Source organism: Odocoileus virginianus, chromosome 3, assembly GCF_023699985.2.
Source record: "Odocoileus virginianus isolate 20LAN1187 ecotype Illinois chromosome 3, Ovbor_1.2, whole genome shotgun sequence".
Taxonomy (NCBI): Eukaryota; Metazoa; Chordata; class Mammalia; order Artiodactyla; family Cervidae; genus Odocoileus; species Odocoileus virginianus.
Genome location: NC_069676.1, coordinates 96632591 through 96652771, shown reverse-complemented (window position 1 = coordinate 96652771; position 20181 = coordinate 96632591). Strand labels below are relative to the sequence as shown.

Genomic DNA, 20181 nt, shown 5'->3' with positions numbered 1-20181 from the left:
TTCCGAAGAAATTAAAAGGGGAAGCCAAAACACCAAGTCCTATTCTAAAAGCTATTAAAATATAAAGTTACACTGTGAAAATCAGCTACCATTTCATTTGAATGGACAGAACCAATGCAGCCATTTTATTTCTTTACTGTTGTCTTTTTATCTGAAGTCTTTTTTGGTCCCTAATGAACTCACTTGCTAATCATACTGCCTATTCTTCAGCATTTTTTAAATGTGGCAGCTCTTATCCAGATATGTTTTAGCATTGATGGATGTGAGAGTTGGACTGTGAAGAAAGCTGAGCACTGAAGAATTGATGCTTTTGAACTGTGGTGTTGGAGAAGACTCTTGAGAGTCCCTTGAACTGCAAGGAGATCCAACTGGTCCATCCTAGAGGAGATCAGTCCTGGATGTTCACTGGAAGGCCTGATGCTGAAGCTGAAACTCCAATACTTTGGCCACCTGATGCGAAGAGCTGACTCACTGGAAAAGACCCTGATACTGGGAAAGATTGAGGGCAGGAGGAGAAGGGGATGACAGAGGATGAGATGGTTGGATGGCATTACCGACTGGATGGACATGAGTTTTAGTAAACTCCGGGAGTTGGTGATGGACAGGGAGGCCTGGTGTGCTGCGATTCATGGAGTCGCAAAGAGTTGGACAGAACTGAGTGAATGAACTGAACTGAAGCATTAAGAAATTTTGGAATATAAAACACAGCTATAGCATTGCCTTCTTGAATTGGAGTTCAAGTTCCTTACCTGTGAAAATCTGAGATCTCTCCATATGCCCAGATCTTATTATTCTCACAAATGAGTGGATAGAATTTATCTATACTGTATAGTTCTGTGATTCTAACTGCATTTTGTAATTAAAGAGTAAGAAAGATAGTTGATTAATAAGACAAAATATTTACTAATCATAGAATGAAGGTAAAGTATACTATAATTCTAAGTGTGAGAAAGTATAATAAGAAGTGACAACACATTTATGTATTTTTTGATGCTGCTGCTGCTAAGTCACTTCAGTCGTGTCCGACTCTGCGACCCCATAGACGGCAGCCCACCAGGCTCCCCCGTCCCTGGGATTCTCCAGGCAAGAACGCTGGAGTGGGCTGCCATTTCCTTCTCCAATGCATGCATGCATGCATTTTTTGATGATAATGTTATAAATAATCAGCCAATTGGCAAACCACACATAACGTTCAGCAGTAAGATAACTGGGGTTTCTGTTTGTCTAATTTCACTTTCTGTATGCTTAAAATAAGTTTATATTGGTAATTAGATTTATTACAGATTGGGAAATGAAATGCAGCATCCTTAAGTTTGTAACAGATTGCAGGTTTAGTTTAATGAAGACTAATCAGATTTTGTTTGGGAGCATGTACGTGTTTTGTCAAAAAAACAAATAAGTAAAACAAAAACAACTTAGAAAATGTAAAAAAGACATTTAAATGTTTAGCTAAATTCATGAAGTGCTGAGTGCATGCGTGCTTAAGTCACTCAGTCGTGTCCGACTCTTTGCGACCTATGGACTGTATAGCCCACCAGCCTCCTCTCTTCATGGCACTCTCCAGCCAAGAACACTGGAGTGGGTTGCCATTCCCTTCTCCAGGGGATCTTCCTGACCCAGAGATGGAAACAGGGTCTCCTGCACTGCAGGCGAATTTTTTACCATCTGAGCTGAAATGCTGAGTATCTGGTCCCTAAAATCTGCCAGATATCAGGAGCCAAGTTACAACCCAGGCTTAAGGGGCTGTCCTAAGGGAGATGCCTGTGTTCAGGAATTCCTAGTTATGAAAGATTGAATTCCACGTTTCAGCTTTGAAAGCCTAATAAACTGATTGCCATGTGAAGACATTTTACCAGACTTCTAATAGAACTGATATCTTTTAGAAAGCAAGAGAGCTATTTTAATAAGCACTTTTTTCATATTGGAGGTAAATTTGCAGCTTCCACAGAGAATGAAATTCCTTCATGTGTAATCTTTGCCACCTACTTTTATTTTTCATCTTTATAGTCTAACACTCGAAATTTGTGTTTCACTTTGTAAATATTAGAGGAAATGCATGATGCTACATTGAGCTTTTTTAAGTCTCTTATGCTTACAAGGTGTTTTATATAAAATATGTTTGTTTATATTTAAACTTTAGAATAGCAGAGGCCCAACCACTATCAGTTAAGTGAATATGCTTTTTATTTGGTATATATAAGTATGAATGACCAATATTTAAGAATATAGAAGAAAATTGCTATGATAGAATGTAACTTTTTTATGATTTTCTGACAAATATATAGGTATATGTGTATTCTGATATATTCTACAGTCTTTGTAAAAATACTGTATTTACTTTATTTTCTTCAAATGGGTTGTAAATAAAAATATAACCTACCATTACAATCAGAGTCTATGGATGTTACCTGAAATTTCTATTTCTCTTAAAGAAAAGTTTCAATGACAGGAAATAATAAAAATTGCTTAAATGTTATAACAGTTATTGCATTTTCTAATAAAAATGGTAAATTGAGTTTTTAAAAGTCAGCATGCAAATACTTACGATTTTTTCCCCCATGTAATACGCACTAGAGGAAAAAAAAAATGCTTACATCTGGACTTGTGTTTCTTTTGAGACCATTCCATATCTTACTCAGTTCCTTCTTATCTTCATGATGGACAGGGAAAAAATCTAAGAGTGCTGAGAAATCTGAAGGAATACTGTAAAACTGATCTTTTTTTGATGTGTGTAGTTTCATTTGTTGCCTCAAAAAAACCCCACAATACGTACTAGATGTATAGTATGTACATAACATTAAATACTAAAAGCAACTACACCACTTAACATTTATATCATATGCTTACCATGTGCTAGAATTGTTCTAGCTGGTTTACATGTATTAACTCATTTCAACTTCACCATGACAATATGAGTGAAAAGTTGTTGTTTAGCTGATAAGTCGAGTCTGACTCCTTTGTGACCCCATGGGCTGTAGTCTGCCAGGCTCCTCTGTCCATGGGACTCTCCAGGCAAGAATACTGGAGTGGGTGCCATTGCCTTCTTCAGGGAATCTTCCTGACCCAGGGATAAAGCCCTGGTCTCCTGCTTGGCAAGCAGATTCTTTACCACTGAGGCACTTGGGAAGCCCAAGTGAAATATTACTGAAATATTATTTTTCCCTTTTAACAGCTGCACAATTCTCTTTTGTGCAATAAAATAATTTTTCCTTGAATTATTTCCAAGACCTCTACCCCAGTGACCTTGGTTTTTGCACATGAGGTGTAGAAACTGTGGAATTATCAGGCAGCTAAGCTCTTTCACTGTCACTCTCTCTCCTTCTCTCTTTCCCATTGGGAGAAGAAGCAGTGTTCACAGGAAGGAGGAAATCCTCTGAGTATTCCCTAGATGGGGCTTCCCGGTTGCACAGTGATGACGAATCTGCCTGCCAATGCAGAAGACGTGGAAGAGGTGGCTTCGATCCCTGGGTAGGGAAGATCCTCTGGAGTAGGAAATGGGAACCCACTACAGTATTCTTGCCTGGAGAATCCCATGACAAAGAAGCCTGGCAGGCTACAGTTAATGCGGTTGCAAAGAGTTGGACATGGCTGAGCACACACACTGTAGGTTATTGACCAGTTCATAGCAAGGAAATCTCCAAAGACAGATGTCAGGATTCTTCCAATAAAAGCAGTAACACTTAATAAATGATTACTAAGAAGCAAGAGAGATGAAGCTACATTTATACAACAAGCTAGTGAAAGTACATTTGCTATTTTAGTAAGTGAAGAGTCAATTGAATGAGGGGCCACATGAAAGATGAAAGTATTTAAAATATAGTGTGGTCTTAAGACACCACTGAAGATCTCATTTATAAAATTAGCTATGAGTAGAATACCATGGAGGAGGATTTGCTTAGTCACCCAGTCATGTCCAACTCTGTGTGACCCCGTGGACCGCAGCCCGCCAGGCTCCTCTGTCCATGGGATTCTCCAGGCAAGAATACTGGAGTGGGCTGCCATGCCCTCCTCCAGGGGATCTTCCTGACGCAGAGATCAAACCCAAGTCTCCTGCATTGCAGGCAGATTCTTTACCCACTGAGCCATCAGAGATTCGATGTTAAAGAGCCATTTCTTTAGGCTAAGCATGGTTAATTACTACATATGTAGCATTTACTGACCAACAGAACCATCAGCGTAGTAAAAATTTTGGTACTGCTTTCATGCTAACAGAAACCTTCAACTCATCTAACCTAAAGTAATACCAAGAACTATGGCAGGTCTGGGCTAGGAGTATGGGATTTTCAGTATTCAAAACTCACTCAATTTATGTTCTGTGTCTATTTCCTTTAGTTACAAAGCAGGCATAACCTTCTGAATGGTTAAGCAACAAAATTACAATTTGTTTTAATCTTCAAGTTGTCTTCAGGTATTCCAGCTTATAGTCTGTAGGTAATATTCCAGATTTCTAATATCTTGTCAACTTCTAACCTTTTGTCGCTATTTTACTTGCTGCTGCTGCTGATGCTAAGTTGTGTCAGTCGTGTCTGACTCTGTGTGACCCCATAGATGGCAGCCCGCCAGGCTCCCCCGTCCCTGGGATTCTCCAGGCAAGAACACTGGAGTGGGTTGCCATTTCCTTCTCCAATGCATGAAAGTGAAAAGTGAAAGTGAAGTCGCTCAGTCATGTCTGACTCTTAGCGACCCCATGGACTGCAGCCCACCAGGCTCCTCCGTCCATGGGATTTTCCAGGCAAGAGTACTGGAGTGGGGTGCCATTGCCTTCTCTGATTTTACACGCACTCTGCTTTAAAGTGATCAAGATCATTCCATGTATGTATACACATATAACCTCACCCTGATTTGAACCTTTTTCCGTCTCTTTCTTTTTCGCTCTCCCTTTTCTGTTCTCATATATCCCTGTGATCTCAGAGATATAAACTCCTTCTCTCTAAACTCACTCCTCTACTCTGGCAGAGTAATGCTCTATTACATTCTCTTCAATTTTGAGGAATATTATTTCTACATATCTCTTCTGCAACAGAAAGAGAATGAAATTCTGTCTCGTTTTCTTCCAATTCTTTCTCATTCCCTTCTATTTCAGATAAGGAAAAGCTTTTTAAAAATATTGTCAAACACCAGTTATATTAAGCTGGTTATATCAAAACACATACATAAACACAATTCTCTGTTGTTATTACTTCATTATTATTTGTCCCTTCTTTCCCAGTTAAAATTCTTGGGTAACTGCTTCTAATTATTGCCCCTGATTTTTCATTTATCTCTTCAAAATTCCATCAGCCGCTCCACTGAAACTGCTGTAATGTCAACAGAAACCATCTTGTCACAAAGCTCGCTGACCTGTCTTAGTCCTTCTCTCTTTTAGCCTTCCAACAATCATCACCCTCTTTCACCTTTGCAACACAGTTGTAATTGTTTTAGGATTCTTGTTCCTCCGTGTTGTCTTCTTTGTAAAGACACAGGATTCAGATATTTCTCTTCTCTTTTCACATTTTTTTCTAGATGCTTCTAGCTTCTTTTACCATATGTCCTTTAAATGTGTTCATCTCCTTTAACTTGGGTCAAGGACTTTTGGGGTTGCTTGTCACACTGACTTTATAGAAATGCCCATTTCTTTATTCTAGAGACTTAAAAGGTCAAGATATAGCCTCTAACATTAGCTCTACCTTTTTATTTCTCCTCGTGACTACTGCAGGAGCATTTGTTTCTGAAAGCCCCTCTAGCTTCCTCAGCCCAAAGGTCCTTCTCGACATCTTTTGTAGCTGCATCTGCATCATATCGGGAGACACCTGATTCAACACCATCCTTTATTCTTGCCTGCTCTCTGTTTTAGTGTACCTTGTCTGTTTCATGGTGATTTTTTGTTTGTTTTTGTAAGTACTCATTTAACTACTTAGATATCCTTTCTAAATATACCTAGGGAAATTTTTTTATTTCACTTAAAGCTGCATCAGATAGTATTTTTAGTATTTTGTATGGTATTTTTAGTCCATTTATGTTAATAACTCATGAAGAGCCTTTTTTTGTTGTCTAGGCTATAGTAATCTAACAATTCCATTTGCTTAAGAAATCAAAAATTTCAAATTCAAGAAAATTATGAATTTACTTTCAACTCCAATTGGCACATTAAAAAAATTAAAAAAATTAGGATTCTTATCCCATTTTTCCTTCAGAAGAAAAACAAAAATCTTTGGCCAAAACTGAATTTCGTCCTAAAACAGGAAAGAGAGAAAACAGTTTGTTTCAATTCTTTGTGTGGAAGAAATACTGACTCGTTTTTGTGCCATGAGAAGGCTACCATTTTTCCAGTGAGCAGAGATGCCCTCTACTATGAAGCTTTGCCATTTAAAGAACAACCAGGAAGCGATTCAATGAAGAGGAATTGTTAAGGATAGGTTTCTTGCTACATTCCAATCATGTTCTTTTCAAACCCTGGCTTTATGGATTTTAAAGAAATCCTGAGGGGCTCTCTTTTCCTTTTGTCCCACGGAAATGTCATCATTAAACTCCTCTAAAAATGGTTTCTGATTTGATTCAGCTTTCCAGCTGAGGCAACATTTTCTATAAGTAATAACAAAACAGCTGAACTGAGTAAAAGCAAAGTGGGCAGATAGGAATATCCATCCTGATGCGACCAAAGGGAGCCCTGTGTTAACTTCTGAAGGACCTGAACTTTTCTGAACCAGTTGGGTTTGACTGAAATTGGAAATGCTCTTTTACTTTCGAATCCCTGCCAGAGGGGGCTGCTATGGTAGACTTCTCTAGCTATTTTTCTTCTTTTTCAGAGGAATTCAAGACGGGAGATGTCAATGTGTGTGCTTAAGCGTAAAAGTGATCATTTTTTAACCACTGGTGGGAAAGTAGCTTGCCAGTGGGGAGCTAAGTGTTGAAATCTGGCATCAATCCAGCAGAGTTGGACCAATAGATCACAGATAACTATACAGTATATGTGGTGAGTTCTCATGCTTAAAATGAAAAAAAAAAAAAAAAGGAAAGTATTGAGAAGTGAGACAGGAGATTTTTCTAAAGGTACACTACATTGCTCTATTGACTTAAGACAGCCACAAGGAAATTTAAAAACAATTTAGAGAATGGAGTGCAACTACCTCTATGAAGATCACTCTTCATAACATAGGTGGATAGGGAATATTCTCCTATGAAATATTGCCTGGCATGTGTGCTTACCTTAAGGCTTCAGCAGATACTAAATTGCGTTCTAAAAGTTTGGTGAATCTAACCTGAACAGGCCGTTTATGTCACCCAGAGGCAGCAATAATGACACTCCCAAAAGTGGAAATGGAAGTAAATAGCCAAGTGCCTGTCTCTTGAGAGAAAATGAATAAAAACAGAAAACCAATCCTTCCACCAGGATTATGGTGAGCTGGGGTTCTGTATAAGCATAACTAACCTGTCATGCTAGTCAAGGCAGGTCACAAATGCAAGCTGTTTATTATTTTAGAATGATCACCAAAAATCTGAATTGAGAAATGACTGTTGTTGTTTAAAAAAAGAAATCTGAATTGTGGGATCACTTTGAAATAAGAAATCTGAAAGGGATTCTGAAACGAAGTTCTCCTGCTTTTTAAAAAACATAACTGAATTACCATGACTGGAGGTAGAATTTAACCTACCCATTTCAATTTAGAATGTTTTCCCACAAAATATATTTAATTAAACTTAATATTTAAAAAAAGGTAAGAAACCAAAAAGGAACCATATATAACCAAAACTATTCCATGTAAAAGATACGTTTCCCATAGTGAAAAGTGAAGTGAAGTCGCTTAGTCGTGTCCGACTCTTCGTGACCCCATGGACTATAGCCTACCAGGCTCCTCTGTCCATGGGATTCTCCAGGCAAGAGTACTGGAGGGGGTTGCCATTTCCTTCTCCGGGGGACCTTCCTGACCCAGGGATCAAACCCAGGTCTCCTGGATTCCAGGCAGACACTTTAAAGTTTCCCTTGTGACTCAACTGGTAAAGCATTTACCTGCAATGCGGGAGATCTGGGTTCAATCCCTAGGTTGGGAAGATCCCCTGTAGAAGGCATAGGGCTACCCATTCCAGCATTCTGGCCTGGTTGCAAAGAGTCGGACACAACTGAGTATTTTCCATAGAACTCTTCAAATCAATGGAGTCAGAATTATAATTTTTAGTATTATATGCAAGTATTTTCTTCTTATCTTCCTTAAGATGAATTTAGAGTGCATTTACCTATAAGCACAGCTTCTCTTAAGTTTTTGTCATATTTATTTTGAACCAGGCCTTCTTTTGAAGCACTCATTCATGCATTCAGCATCTGGTGACTATTGTACATGATACTGAATCTGGTCCTGAAGCGAAAAGCAGGCTATTAGTCATAGCCTGGCTTTCAGAAAACTTGGCCATACAATATACATAATAGAAGTATTGTTTAGAGCAGTTGTGTGTGTTTTCTAGTCTCTTGACTAAGAGTTTGAGTTGAGAATATAAAATCCTGAGCTTATGATTTTCTTTTTCCCGTTTTCCAGTGCATTTAGAAGTGACCAACCACATCCACTACATCTCTTATTTAACATTTCTAGAGCAGTTACTCCTTGGTTACCTAAAACCCTTCTATAGGCATTTAATCACAACAGGTGACTACATGTGATCATTTAAATGACCACTCTGTCAGGGCATGCCAAGAGCCAGAAGTGCCACTCTGGCTCCTGGAATCCTTTAATAAAATAAGAGAGCTTCTTCACAAATTTCCATTTTTGAAGCTCTGTTTCCATGGAACAATATCTAGTGCCAATTTGTTCTGATTATCTCTGCAAAAGCTATCTCTAAACACAATAGTTTAAAGCAACTGTCAGACCACCTCTTACAATTTGGTGGGTTGAGTGGGCACATCTAAATAATTGTGGTGCTCTCACCTCAGGATGGCCACACAGTTTTAGTTCGATGGCAGCTGAGACTGGAATCATCTGCATGTTCCACTGAAATACAGCTGGCCCCTTCTCCTGTCCATGAAGTCTCAGGGCTTCTCCTGTTGACACTGTTGCCCCACGCAGTCTCTCCAGGAGGGCAATCAGCCTTTTTACATACTAGCTTATGAGTGTGAGCTTTCCAAGAGCAAAGAAAAGGGATGCTGTCCATCCTTTTAAAGGTATGACCCAGAGCTGGCAAGCCATAATTCCTTCCATATTCTATCAGCTAATGTAAATGATAGAATACCCCAGATTCAGAAAGAGGGGGTAATACAGTAAAGCATAGTGGGAGGTATTGTTCATGTCAAACAATTTTTGGAGACTAGGTACCAGTTGGAATTTCTCTGTAGTAGTCTGATTAAAGAATTACTATTTTCTGGGTCTATAATACACAAGCTCATATTTTAATGATCATATTTGAGTTGCATCAAAACTGTAGGCTCATTTACTGTGACAATCTTGATAGCTTTACTTATTAGATATATTCTGCCATTTATTCTGAAAGTGGAATTGATTGAAAATTAGAGGGATAACTGATTACAGTATTTTTGGTCTGAGTAGGTCAGAGAGACCTATTATTTATAGGCTGAATTTAGAAAGGCAGAAGAACCAGAGTTCAAATTGCCAACATCCATTAGATCATAGAAAAAGCAAGAGAATTGTAGAAAAATATCTACTTTTGCTTTATTGATTATGCTACAGTCATTGACTGTGTGGATCACAACAAACTGTGGAAAATTCTTCAAGAGATGGGAATACCAGACCACCTGACCTGCCTCTTGAGAAACCTTTATGCAGGTCAAGAAGCAATCGTTAGAACTGGACATGGAACAATGAACTCGTTCAAAACTGGGAAAGGAGTACATAAAGGCTGTATAATGTCACCCTGCTTATTGAAGTTACATGCAGAGTACATCATGCGAAATGCCAGTCTTGATGAATCACAAAACTGGAATCAAGATTGCCAGGAGAAATATCAATAACCTCAGATGTGCAGATGACACCATCCTAAATGCCGAAAGCAAAGAGGAACTAAAGAGTCTCTTGAGAAACGTGAAAGAGGAGTGAAAAAGCCAGCTTAAAACTCAACATTCAAAAACACTAAGATCATAGCATCTGGTCTCATCACTTCATAGAAGCAAATAGAAGGAGAAAAAGTGGAAGAAGTGACAGATTTTCCTTGTTTGGATTCCAAAGTCACTGTGGATGGTGACTGCTTTTTATTTATTTTTTTATTTTTTTTATTTCTTCCGTTTATTTTTATTAGTTAGAGGCTAATTACTTTACATCATTGCAGTGATTTTTGTCATACATTGAAATGATTTAGCCATGGATTTACATTTTAAAAGATGCTTGCTCCTTGGAAGGAAAGCTATGACAAACCTAGACAGCATATTAAAAAGCAAAGGTATCACTTTGCTGACAAAGGTCCATATAGTCAAAGCTATAGTTTTTCTAATAGTCATGTACAGATAGATGTGAGAGTTGGACCATAAAGAAAGCTGAGAACCAAAGAATTGATACTTTAAAACTGTGGTGCTGGAGAAGACTCTTGAGTGTCCCTTGAACTTCAAAGAGATCTAACCAGTCAATCTTAAAGGAAATTAACCCTGAATATTCACTGGAAGGACTGATGCTGAAGTTCTAATACTTTGGCCACCTCATGCAAAGAGCCAACTCATTAGAAAAGACCCCGATGCTGGGAAAGATTGAAGGCAGGAGGAGAAAAGGGTGACTGAGAATGAGATAGTTGGATGGCATCACCGACTCAATGGACATGAATCTGAGCACACTCTGGGAGAGGGTGAAGGACAGGGGGATATGGCATGCTGCAGTCCTTGGAGTTGCAAAGATTCAGACAGGATGTAGCAACTGAACATCAACAGCAAATTCCATTTCTAAATTCATCTCATCAGTAAACTGCCCAGGTGGTGCTAGTGGTAAAGAACCTACTTGCCAGTGCTAGGAGATGTTAAAGACAGGGGTTCGATCCTTGGTTTGTGAAGATCCCCTGGAGCAAGGCATGGCAATCCACGCCAGTATTCTTGCCTGGAGGATCTCCATGGACAAGGGAGCCTGGAAGGCTGCAGTCCATAGGGTCATGAAGAGTTGGACATGACTGAAGTGATTTAGCACAAGACCATAATAGGGGTTTGGTTTTGGTTAAATTTGGGAGGAGGAGGACAAGTGGCATGCTGAGAAAGTCATTTCTCCATAAAATGGAAATAATTTTATTGTTGGAAAATGAAATGAAGTGAACACTCAAAAGGCATATAATGGTCACAAAAACCAAGGTCTCATAATGCCTACACCCAAGACCAGGAGAAAGGATGAGGAAATAAGTTGAGCAAGTGTTGAAGAGTATAATTTAGAGGCCTGATGATATAAAATAGCTACAATCATTTTCAAAACATGCATAGACAAATACTGCAGCCAGGGATTGTAGTCAGCTTTGCATTTTTCCAGAAACCACAGGGAGGTAATATGAGAGTGATAATTAATTCTTGTATTAAAAAAAAAATTTATTTCCTGCTGTTTCTCTATAGGAAAAGAGCAAAAGAAACAAGGGCTGGTTTTACAAGAAAAAAGAAGTAGCAAAATATTTTCAATTCAGTACAGCATCTTTTTCCCCTTTTGGTATCGGAAATTATTTTTCAAAGTGTGCTCACCAAATTTGATTTGTTGAAGCACTACATTTTTTTTCCCCTAAAGAGTAAACAGACATTTCTAACATAGGGGAAGAAAATAAATGATTAAGAAAATGAAGTTTTTCAAGAGGATATAATATTTACAATAAAAACTATCTGCTAAAAATACTTCAGTTGTTTGCAAAAGAACCATTGACTTCCTTTATGTGGGACCCCCAAATTACGAAAATATTTTATTTAGAACATGTATTATTGATCAGTGAATTTATTTTGACCGATTTGTACTAACTATATGTTAAGCTTACATACTTCCCTAAATTTTAGCCCTTTCAAGTTCCCCCACAGATATACTACAGGCACTTGCATTTTAACATGTCACAAACTGTCCTTATGATAAATCTATGTTTATACATCCTTGTATAGAGCTATCAAACTTGTGGTAATCCTCTCTATGGACCTGGGTGAGTCTGAGCAGCTCCTGTCTTGGTCTGAAACTCGTCTCTGTGCCCTAGCAACTTGCCTTTTTTTTTTTTTTTTTTTTGCAACTTGCCTCTTGAATATCTCTTTTTTTTATTCTTTGCACCCTTCTATTGCCATATATTATAATAGATATTATTATTACATCTTCCATAGACTTTAGAAAATACAAATCACCTCAAATTTCATTACCTATAGATAAACAAGCTTAATATGTTGCTGTATATTTTAAAATAATGTGTGCATATTTTAAAATCTACAATATAGAGTGTATCTGGAGGCTTGATCAGATTTAGGTTCTATTTGTTTGTTTGACAAGAATGCTATAGGTGGTACTTTGTATCACCTTGAATTATGAAAGAAGCTAGATAGCAGATAATTCATTGTTCTGCCCTTGAACCAAAACCCAGAGTGTCAATATTCTGTGTGGTACTACAGATGAAGAGTAAGTCAATATCTCACTACCAAAAACGTTGTCGTTCAGTCACTCATTCAAGTCCGACTCTTTGCGACGCCTTGACTGCAGCACCCCAGGCTTCCCTGTCCTTCAACATCTCCTAGAGCATAATCTCACATATATGCAATCGACACAAGTCAAACTCATAGTGACAAGATAAAATGTTGCTTCCTAGTAGCCAGGGAAGTGGGGAGATAAACAGTAAAGGGGGACAAATACTGAGTTAAAGGATGAGTAAGCTCTGGAGCCCAAGGAAATGAAGCCTGTCACTGTTTCCATGGTCTCCCCATCTATTTGCCATGGCGTGGTGGGACTGGATGCCATAATCCTAGTCTTCTGAATGTTGAGCTTTAAGCTAGTTTTTTCACTCTCCTCTTTCACTTTCATCAAGAGGCTCTTTAGCTCTCCTTCACTCTCTGCCATAAGGGTGGTGTCATCTGCATATCTGAGGTTACTGATATTTCTCCCAGCAATTTTGATTCCAGCTTGCAGACAGCACAATTAGAGTCTTTAGTGTCAAAGCTTGACTGAATCAATAATACCTGTCCCCTTTCAAATGTGTTTATGTGTGAATAAATATGATATGGTTATCATATTATCAGAGCAAAAGTCATAACTATTGAGTGCTTATACACGCCAGAGGCTGTGATAAGTGCTTCCAAAATGTATTTTATTTAATTCTTAAACCAACCTTATGAGGACTACTGTCATCATCCATTTTAATGAATGTATTTTCTCAAGATGAATCATCTAGGGATACTATACTTAACAACATAAAGTTGTTTTACACTATACCCCATAGCTTTTATCATTGATGGCATTGCTTCGTCATCAAAAATCTGATGTTTGTTTAATGCTTATAGAGATAACATAAAATTTGGATTTTAATGAATTTATAAACCTGGGCCCTAATATTCTCTCATTCACTTGAGAAATGAAGACTAAATTCTGAACTGCACTACCGGGTTAATCAAAAAATACTACACCACTTAAAGCTCACTGAAAAAAGAGTGAAATTATAGTTGTTTCATCCCCAGGATTAATTGTTTCTCTTCTACCATGAGGAACGTATCTGCTCTTTGACAAACTGTTGACAAGGTTGCCACACAGTAGGGGGCACATATGCTCTAGTGTGATACTGGAAAATGAAAATGCGGATGGAATTCTGTTGCCTACAGCTGTTAACTTTTTAAACAGCATTAGGAAATTTTGCCAAATTAATTCTATATATATAGTAGAATAAATAACAACAAATGATCTGTCTTGTTTTCATTAAAATTAAGTATATAACGAAGGAGAGCGCAAGTAGAGCAAAACATCACCATCCTTAAAAAAATCTCAGGTTAGATTTTCTTTTTTAAAAAAAATTATTTATTTTAATTGGAGGCTAATTACTTTACAATATTGTGGTGGTTTTTGCCATACATTGACATGAGTCAGCCATGGATATACAGGTGTTCCCCATCCCGATCCCCCCTCCCACCTCTCTCCCCATCCCATCCCTCTGGGTCTTCCCAGTGCACCAGCCCCGAGCACCCCGTCTCATGCATCCAACCTGGACTAGAGATCTATTTCACATATGGTAATGTACATCACATCAGGTTTTCATAGAGCACTTCACTTTCAGGTGGCTGAACAAAATGCAACAGTAAACAAACTGTAAAAACGGTTTAAAAATGTAAACAACAAACAAATAAATAATTAGGTAGGTAAGGCCTTAAGTGTCTCTAATTCCTGCTGTAAGAAGAGAATTGAACACTCACTGGCCAATGTTTATTTGCCCGGCAACGGTCCAGAAAATTCATAAATTCTGTTTTATTTAATATGTAATCTCCTGAAAGACACCTAACATCACTATTCTTATGTTATAGGTAAGGAAACTAGAACTTATACTTTATGCTTCTCAGGAAATCCAAGGGCTTTTCTGGGCTACAGAAAAGATTCCAAGTCTGGTTATATGACTTCAAAATCGATTTTTGCAGGACTTCCCTGGTTGTTAAGTGGTTAAGAACATGTCTTGCAGTGCAAGGGGACACCAGTTCAATCCCTGGTCTGGGAACTAAGATTCCACATGCCACAGAGCAACTAAGCCTGCAGGCCGCAACCACTCAGTCTGGACACTGCAACGAAAGATCCTGCATGCTGAAACTAAGGCCTGACCAAGTCAAATAAATGAATAAATAACTATTTTTAAGAAGAGAACAAAATATATCTTTCCTATCTTATTACACTGTTGACAAAGCATAAAATAAAGCAAATAGATAAAGATCCAAAAAAATTACAAGTGCTTGATTCATTATGACTGTTGCTGTTTATCAGCACTAAAAATTTAATTTGAAAAAAAAAATAGATAAATAAACCTAGCTAGAAGTTCTGGGCATCTGACAAGAGGAAGCAACATTACCACCCTGAGGAATTTTTAAGAGAACTGAGTGATTGAAAAGTAGAGAGCGAGAGATAAAGTCCTTGACAATCATTTTGTGGCTTAAAGCTGATATATCTGAAAGAGGACACGTGGATGCAATCCAGTGGGCAATTACTACTCAGCCAGCACCTTTACCAGACCTGCCATTCTAACCAACTGTCCCCTCCAGTATTCCTTCACCGCGGCCAATTGCACTCACTCAGACATTGCAGCCTGGTGTGCGGGAACAGTGCTGTCAAACCAGAAGTCTTCTTTCTGTTGTTGTTTTTCAAATTTTGTCAGAAATTCCTTTCTTCTGATAAAAGCACAATTTCCCAGATCCAAAGCAAACATGACCTTTTCTGATCTCTCCTTTTCTTTTTATTCATGGTGTACAAAAAAACCCACTGACATATCTTGAAAGAAAAGCTCAAGGTGGGAGTTTTCACATGAATTCACTCCTTTGGTATTTCCCAAACAACATTCATAAGTCAAATATCACACGACCCTTTGACCCACACCTTCATGGACTTCTTTATATCTGTGAAATTTCTTTCATTCACTTAAGGCAGTTTGTCATCTGCTATTTTCTGAAAACTTTTGGGGACACATATGGATAGGCAAACGCAACAAATCTCACTGCTTCATTCAAAACTATCAAATCTGTCTAGAAGCTGCAACTTGACTTTTAGAATAGATGGACACGTATCTCTATCTAAAGAGAAATATAACTGTAATTCTAACTTAATCACATTCCATTGTAACAGCAAACCAGCGTCTACAGAGCTAATCATTTGAGATAATACAACAAATATACATTGGCTCAGACCTTACAAAGTTTGTTACCTCTAAAATTACAGTAATTCAGGTTTTAATAAATACTATTTTTCTGTTGATCTGCCAAGGAACTTTATCTATTTATTACCTTGCTGGTAATAAATAAATATTTTTCAAATAATAACTAGAATGACAACTGAGATAAATCCAGTGATTAGAATACATTATTTAGGTTTAGAATTAAAAGCTCTGGCTTTCCTTCAGTGTTCGTGTTCTCTGACCACATCAACAAGGCATTGGCACTGAAGCTTTTTTGAAGGACCATTCCATTTGCAGGACTTCACTTCCATTGCTGGAGCCCATATTTTGCAAATCAGCTTGTAGAATGATTAATCATGTTGGTAGAAATCTTTATAGTATCAACATTTTATTGGAAATTTTTTAAAAAAAATCCTAAAAGTAAGTCATGAAATTAAATTCCAGCCATTAAATAAAAGATGCTTGCTCCTTGGAAGTAAAGCTATGACAAACCTTGACAGCGTATTAAAAAGCAGAGACATTACTTTGTCAACAAAGGTCCGTCTAGTCAAGGCTGTGGTTTTCCCAGTGATCATGTGTGGATGTGAGAGTTGGACTATAAAGAAAGCTGAGCACCAAAGAATTGATGCTTTTGAACTGTGGTGTTACAGAAGTCTCTTGAGAGTCCCTTGGACTGAAAGGAGATCCAACCAGTCCATCCTAAAGGAGATCAATCCTGAGTGTTGATTGGAAGGACTGATGTTGAAGCTGAAACTCCAATACTTTGGCCACCTCATGCGAAGACCTGACTCTTTGGAAAAGACCCTGATACTGGGAAAGATTGAGGGCAGGAGGAGAAGGGGACGACAGAGGATGAGATGCTTGGACAGCATCACCGACTCAATGGACATGGGTTTGAGTAAACTCCGGGAGTTGGTGATGGACAGGGAGGCCTGGCGTGCTGGGGTTCATGGAGTCGCAAAGAGTCGGACACGACTGAGCAACTGATCTGAAGAACAACAACAAAAGTAAGTCAGAAAAAGAAAGACATATCACTTATATGTGGAATCTAAAACGACCCTATCTATAAACTAGAAACAGAATCACAGACATAGAAAACAATCTTAAGGCTGCCAAGGACGTGCGCGAGAGGGAAGGACTGGAAGTTTGGGGTTGTTATATGCCAACCGTTACATTTAGAATGGATAAACAGCAAGGTCCTAATGTACAGCACAGGGTAATATATTTAATATCCTGTGATAATCAAAAATAATTTTAAAAAAGAAAACCGATATCTTCAAAGTAGGAATCAGGATGTTTTGAGGATTGACTGGAATTATGTTGTTTAAAAAAAAAAAAAACAAAAACAATATTGCTTTCTGAGACTATGCATAGGTGAAAATATCACTTTATTAAAAGTAATGACTAAATATACCCATCTTTTGACTATTTGGGATTTGGGCATTTCTTAACATGAGAATTATTTACTATCTGGGAGATAGTTTGCATTCAGATCTGTTAGTGACAAAACTGAGGATACAGAAGATATTGAAATATGTTTGCTCATGTATATTATTTCATTTATTCATCATTTCATCCTGGTAAAGTGGGAGGAAAGCTCTTACAGTCCGTCTCACAGATAAACGAAGGAAGGTGCTACAAATCTGAGTGTCTTTTCCAAAGTCATGCAGCTTACATGAACAGGGCACAGAAGCAGGAGGTGTCGGGACCAGACTCAGGCACAGTCTTCTAATCTCAATTCTTCCACTAAATAAAATGCCAGGGGGCTGGGTTCCTTCTCCCACACCTGTTAAAGGCTTCTGGAAAAGCCAGACCAATTACCTAATTTCCATGGCTTCCGCATCTCAACTGGAAAAATTTTAAGTCATATTATTTATGTAGTGAGAAAGCTACAGTGAAGAGAGGATGGAAGGAAGAAAAGGAAATGCTTGTGTTGAAACTGCTAATGGTTTTAGGTTCGGCACAGCCTTTTTAGATTTTGTTTTGTTTGCTTTGCATTGCTTTTCACTGTCACTGTTCTTCACTGGAAAGTCCACAAGAGTATGCAACCACGTTTAGATAAATATGCAAGTCCCTCTTGACTATAAGCAAGTCTGCATTAGAAACTGCTTTTCTTTGCCCTGTACCTCCGAGTGCCACCTGGTGACCGCAACAGAGGAAGTCCTCATTACACGTCTGTTGACCTGAAAGGAACGTTTTCTTCCTCTTCTGAACAAAGAATCAAAACGCTAAAAGCTTTCTCGGAGGTCTGACTCAGTCCAGCAATTCTGTGGCTGTAAGGAAGAGGATAGTCGGTGGGGTCAATTTGTTAACATGAAACCTCATATAAACTCTACACAAATTTGTATAATTATCATTGTGCACAGGTACTTTGCTTGGTGTGGGCCCTTTATCTTGTAAATCCATGGTATGCATGTAGGTAATCAAAAATGGATCAATGTTTGTTCATTTTTCATTGTGGAATTTCATGGCAAAAATACATTGTTTCATTCACTTCGGGTATTTTCCCTTAGCGCTGAGACATGCATAATTTTCCACATTTTCAAAGTGAATCAGCAGACAAATGACAGCTTGAGATATCACAGTAGTGGTAAACAACTACCCCGAAAGCCACATTTTAAAAATAAGGATAAATGTGATGCTGAAACATTTACCTCTGAGCAGTCTGCATTCTGACAGGGCAAGTTTCTCATATTTTCAAACCCCGAGGGATTCTCCAGGTTGAAAACATAAGCTATAGAGCCTATATTCTGGAATCAGCACCATAGAAAAGCACAGTAGTTGATCTATGACATTATTAAAACCCCAAGGAAATCTTAATTTTTTAGTGTCTGGAGCTTTGAAATTCAGGTCTTTTTTTTTTTTTTTTTTTTCTTTCCTCTCACATTACGATTATTAGCTTTACTAAGGGTAATGAAGTCCTCTGAAACTGGGAAATGAAATTTTAACTTGGGAGTATTTTCACTTATTACCTATCAAGAATGGTTACATAATTCTTCAAGTATTTGGCTTTGCCTGTCAAACATGAAAAATTGAGAACTGTAGTTAATGACATCTGTTTCACAGGTATCATACGCTTCTGGGAGAATGAGTTTATGTTTCTGGACATTGTTCGCAGAGGGCCTCTCAGTCCTAAATTATAAGCACTATGGACCTTTGGAGGAATGAGAAGGCAATTTATACTGTTTTACATGTGGCCTAGACTGGTGTTCAAAATCAAGGCTGCCAACATAGCAGCCGTGTGGTGTTTCTTTAATGAGGGTGCCGCTGGACCAGAAACACAGTGGCGACATTTAGATTTATTTTATGGCAGTCCTGAGAACCGGTCTATTCCTAATCAGAATAATTTGCCTGTAAATGACTTCTGACAGAGTTCCACAGAAAAAAAAGCAAACCTGAAAGTCCTAATCTCTCCAAAGCTGTGACTCTCCAGAAGAGACACATTTTTTTGCTTTTCTCAGTAAGTTTGTAAATAGACACAACTGTTAAAGAGATTTAAAGATGATACAGTATACTAAAATTTCTTCTTAAAATGATAAAACTCCCATTGGCTTTTTATTTTGATCTCCTACTATTAGGGACCCTAATTTTATTCAACATCCGCATGTCCACAAGATGAATTATTATTCAGTCTCTCCAGCTAAATTTAAACTATATTTTCTCAGTGCATAACCCAGGTTACAAAACAGTCCACATGCCCTCAAACTGAAAAATAATAACAAAGTTAATAAAAATAATTTATTTACTTTGAAAACTCCTGGCAGTCTCTTTCGGGTCTTTGAGCATCCCTTTTATCAAATTAAAATTAAAGAATTAACTTACATATTCCAGGAATTCTAGTTTCACATGATTTTGCATTATAAATAAAAAAAAAACAGGATGGGTAGAAGGATCTTATAATTCCACAATATACAAGAAAAAGAGCAAACTGTTTTCCAGAAAGTATGAATTTGGAAAGTGATGATCAATGAGTCTTAATAAATAATTTTTAACAATAAATGTTAGGATAATAATTCTTTATTAGAGTTCTCTAAGCAACTATGAAATTATTGTTTATGACCGTCTTGTGACATTTGATGAACTAACTGGAAGTGTTCTTTTAAAAATATTCTTTTCATATATTCTATAAATAGCACTTTTTGAAAGTTGGAAATAAACTCTTAGTTTTAAGTGATCTTTTCTTTACCTTTTTTTTTTTCCAGTATGAGAGGACTAATCAAAAATTTTAGCACATGACTAGACAATGCAATTTTCAACAGACATAATGAACAATGCAACTTTTTTTTTAAGTGAGAGTTTTTCCAAGGCAGCACTTCACACTGAACTGACATTTGGCAGTGAAGAACCTTTCTAAAGTTCAGGAACTGCATTAAAAAGAGAATTATAAAGGGCATCATTAAAATTTAGGTAGAAAACTGTTACTGAGCATTT

The 20181-nt window shown here is 37.7% G+C and overlaps 1 long non-coding RNA gene across 2 annotated transcripts in view; it reads right to left on the bottom strand.

Moving 5' to 3' along the window:
* Positions 1–17604: 17604 nt before the first annotated feature.
* Positions 17605–20181, bottom strand: part of LOC139034478 (uncharacterized) — a 443467-nt gene continuing 440890 nt past the window's right edge. For both annotated transcript variants that reach the window (XR_011487025.1, XR_011487026.1), the window contains exon 7: positions 17605–18023. This is a non-coding gene — a long non-coding RNA (uncharacterized lncRNA). The remainder of the gene's footprint in view (positions 18024–20181) is intronic.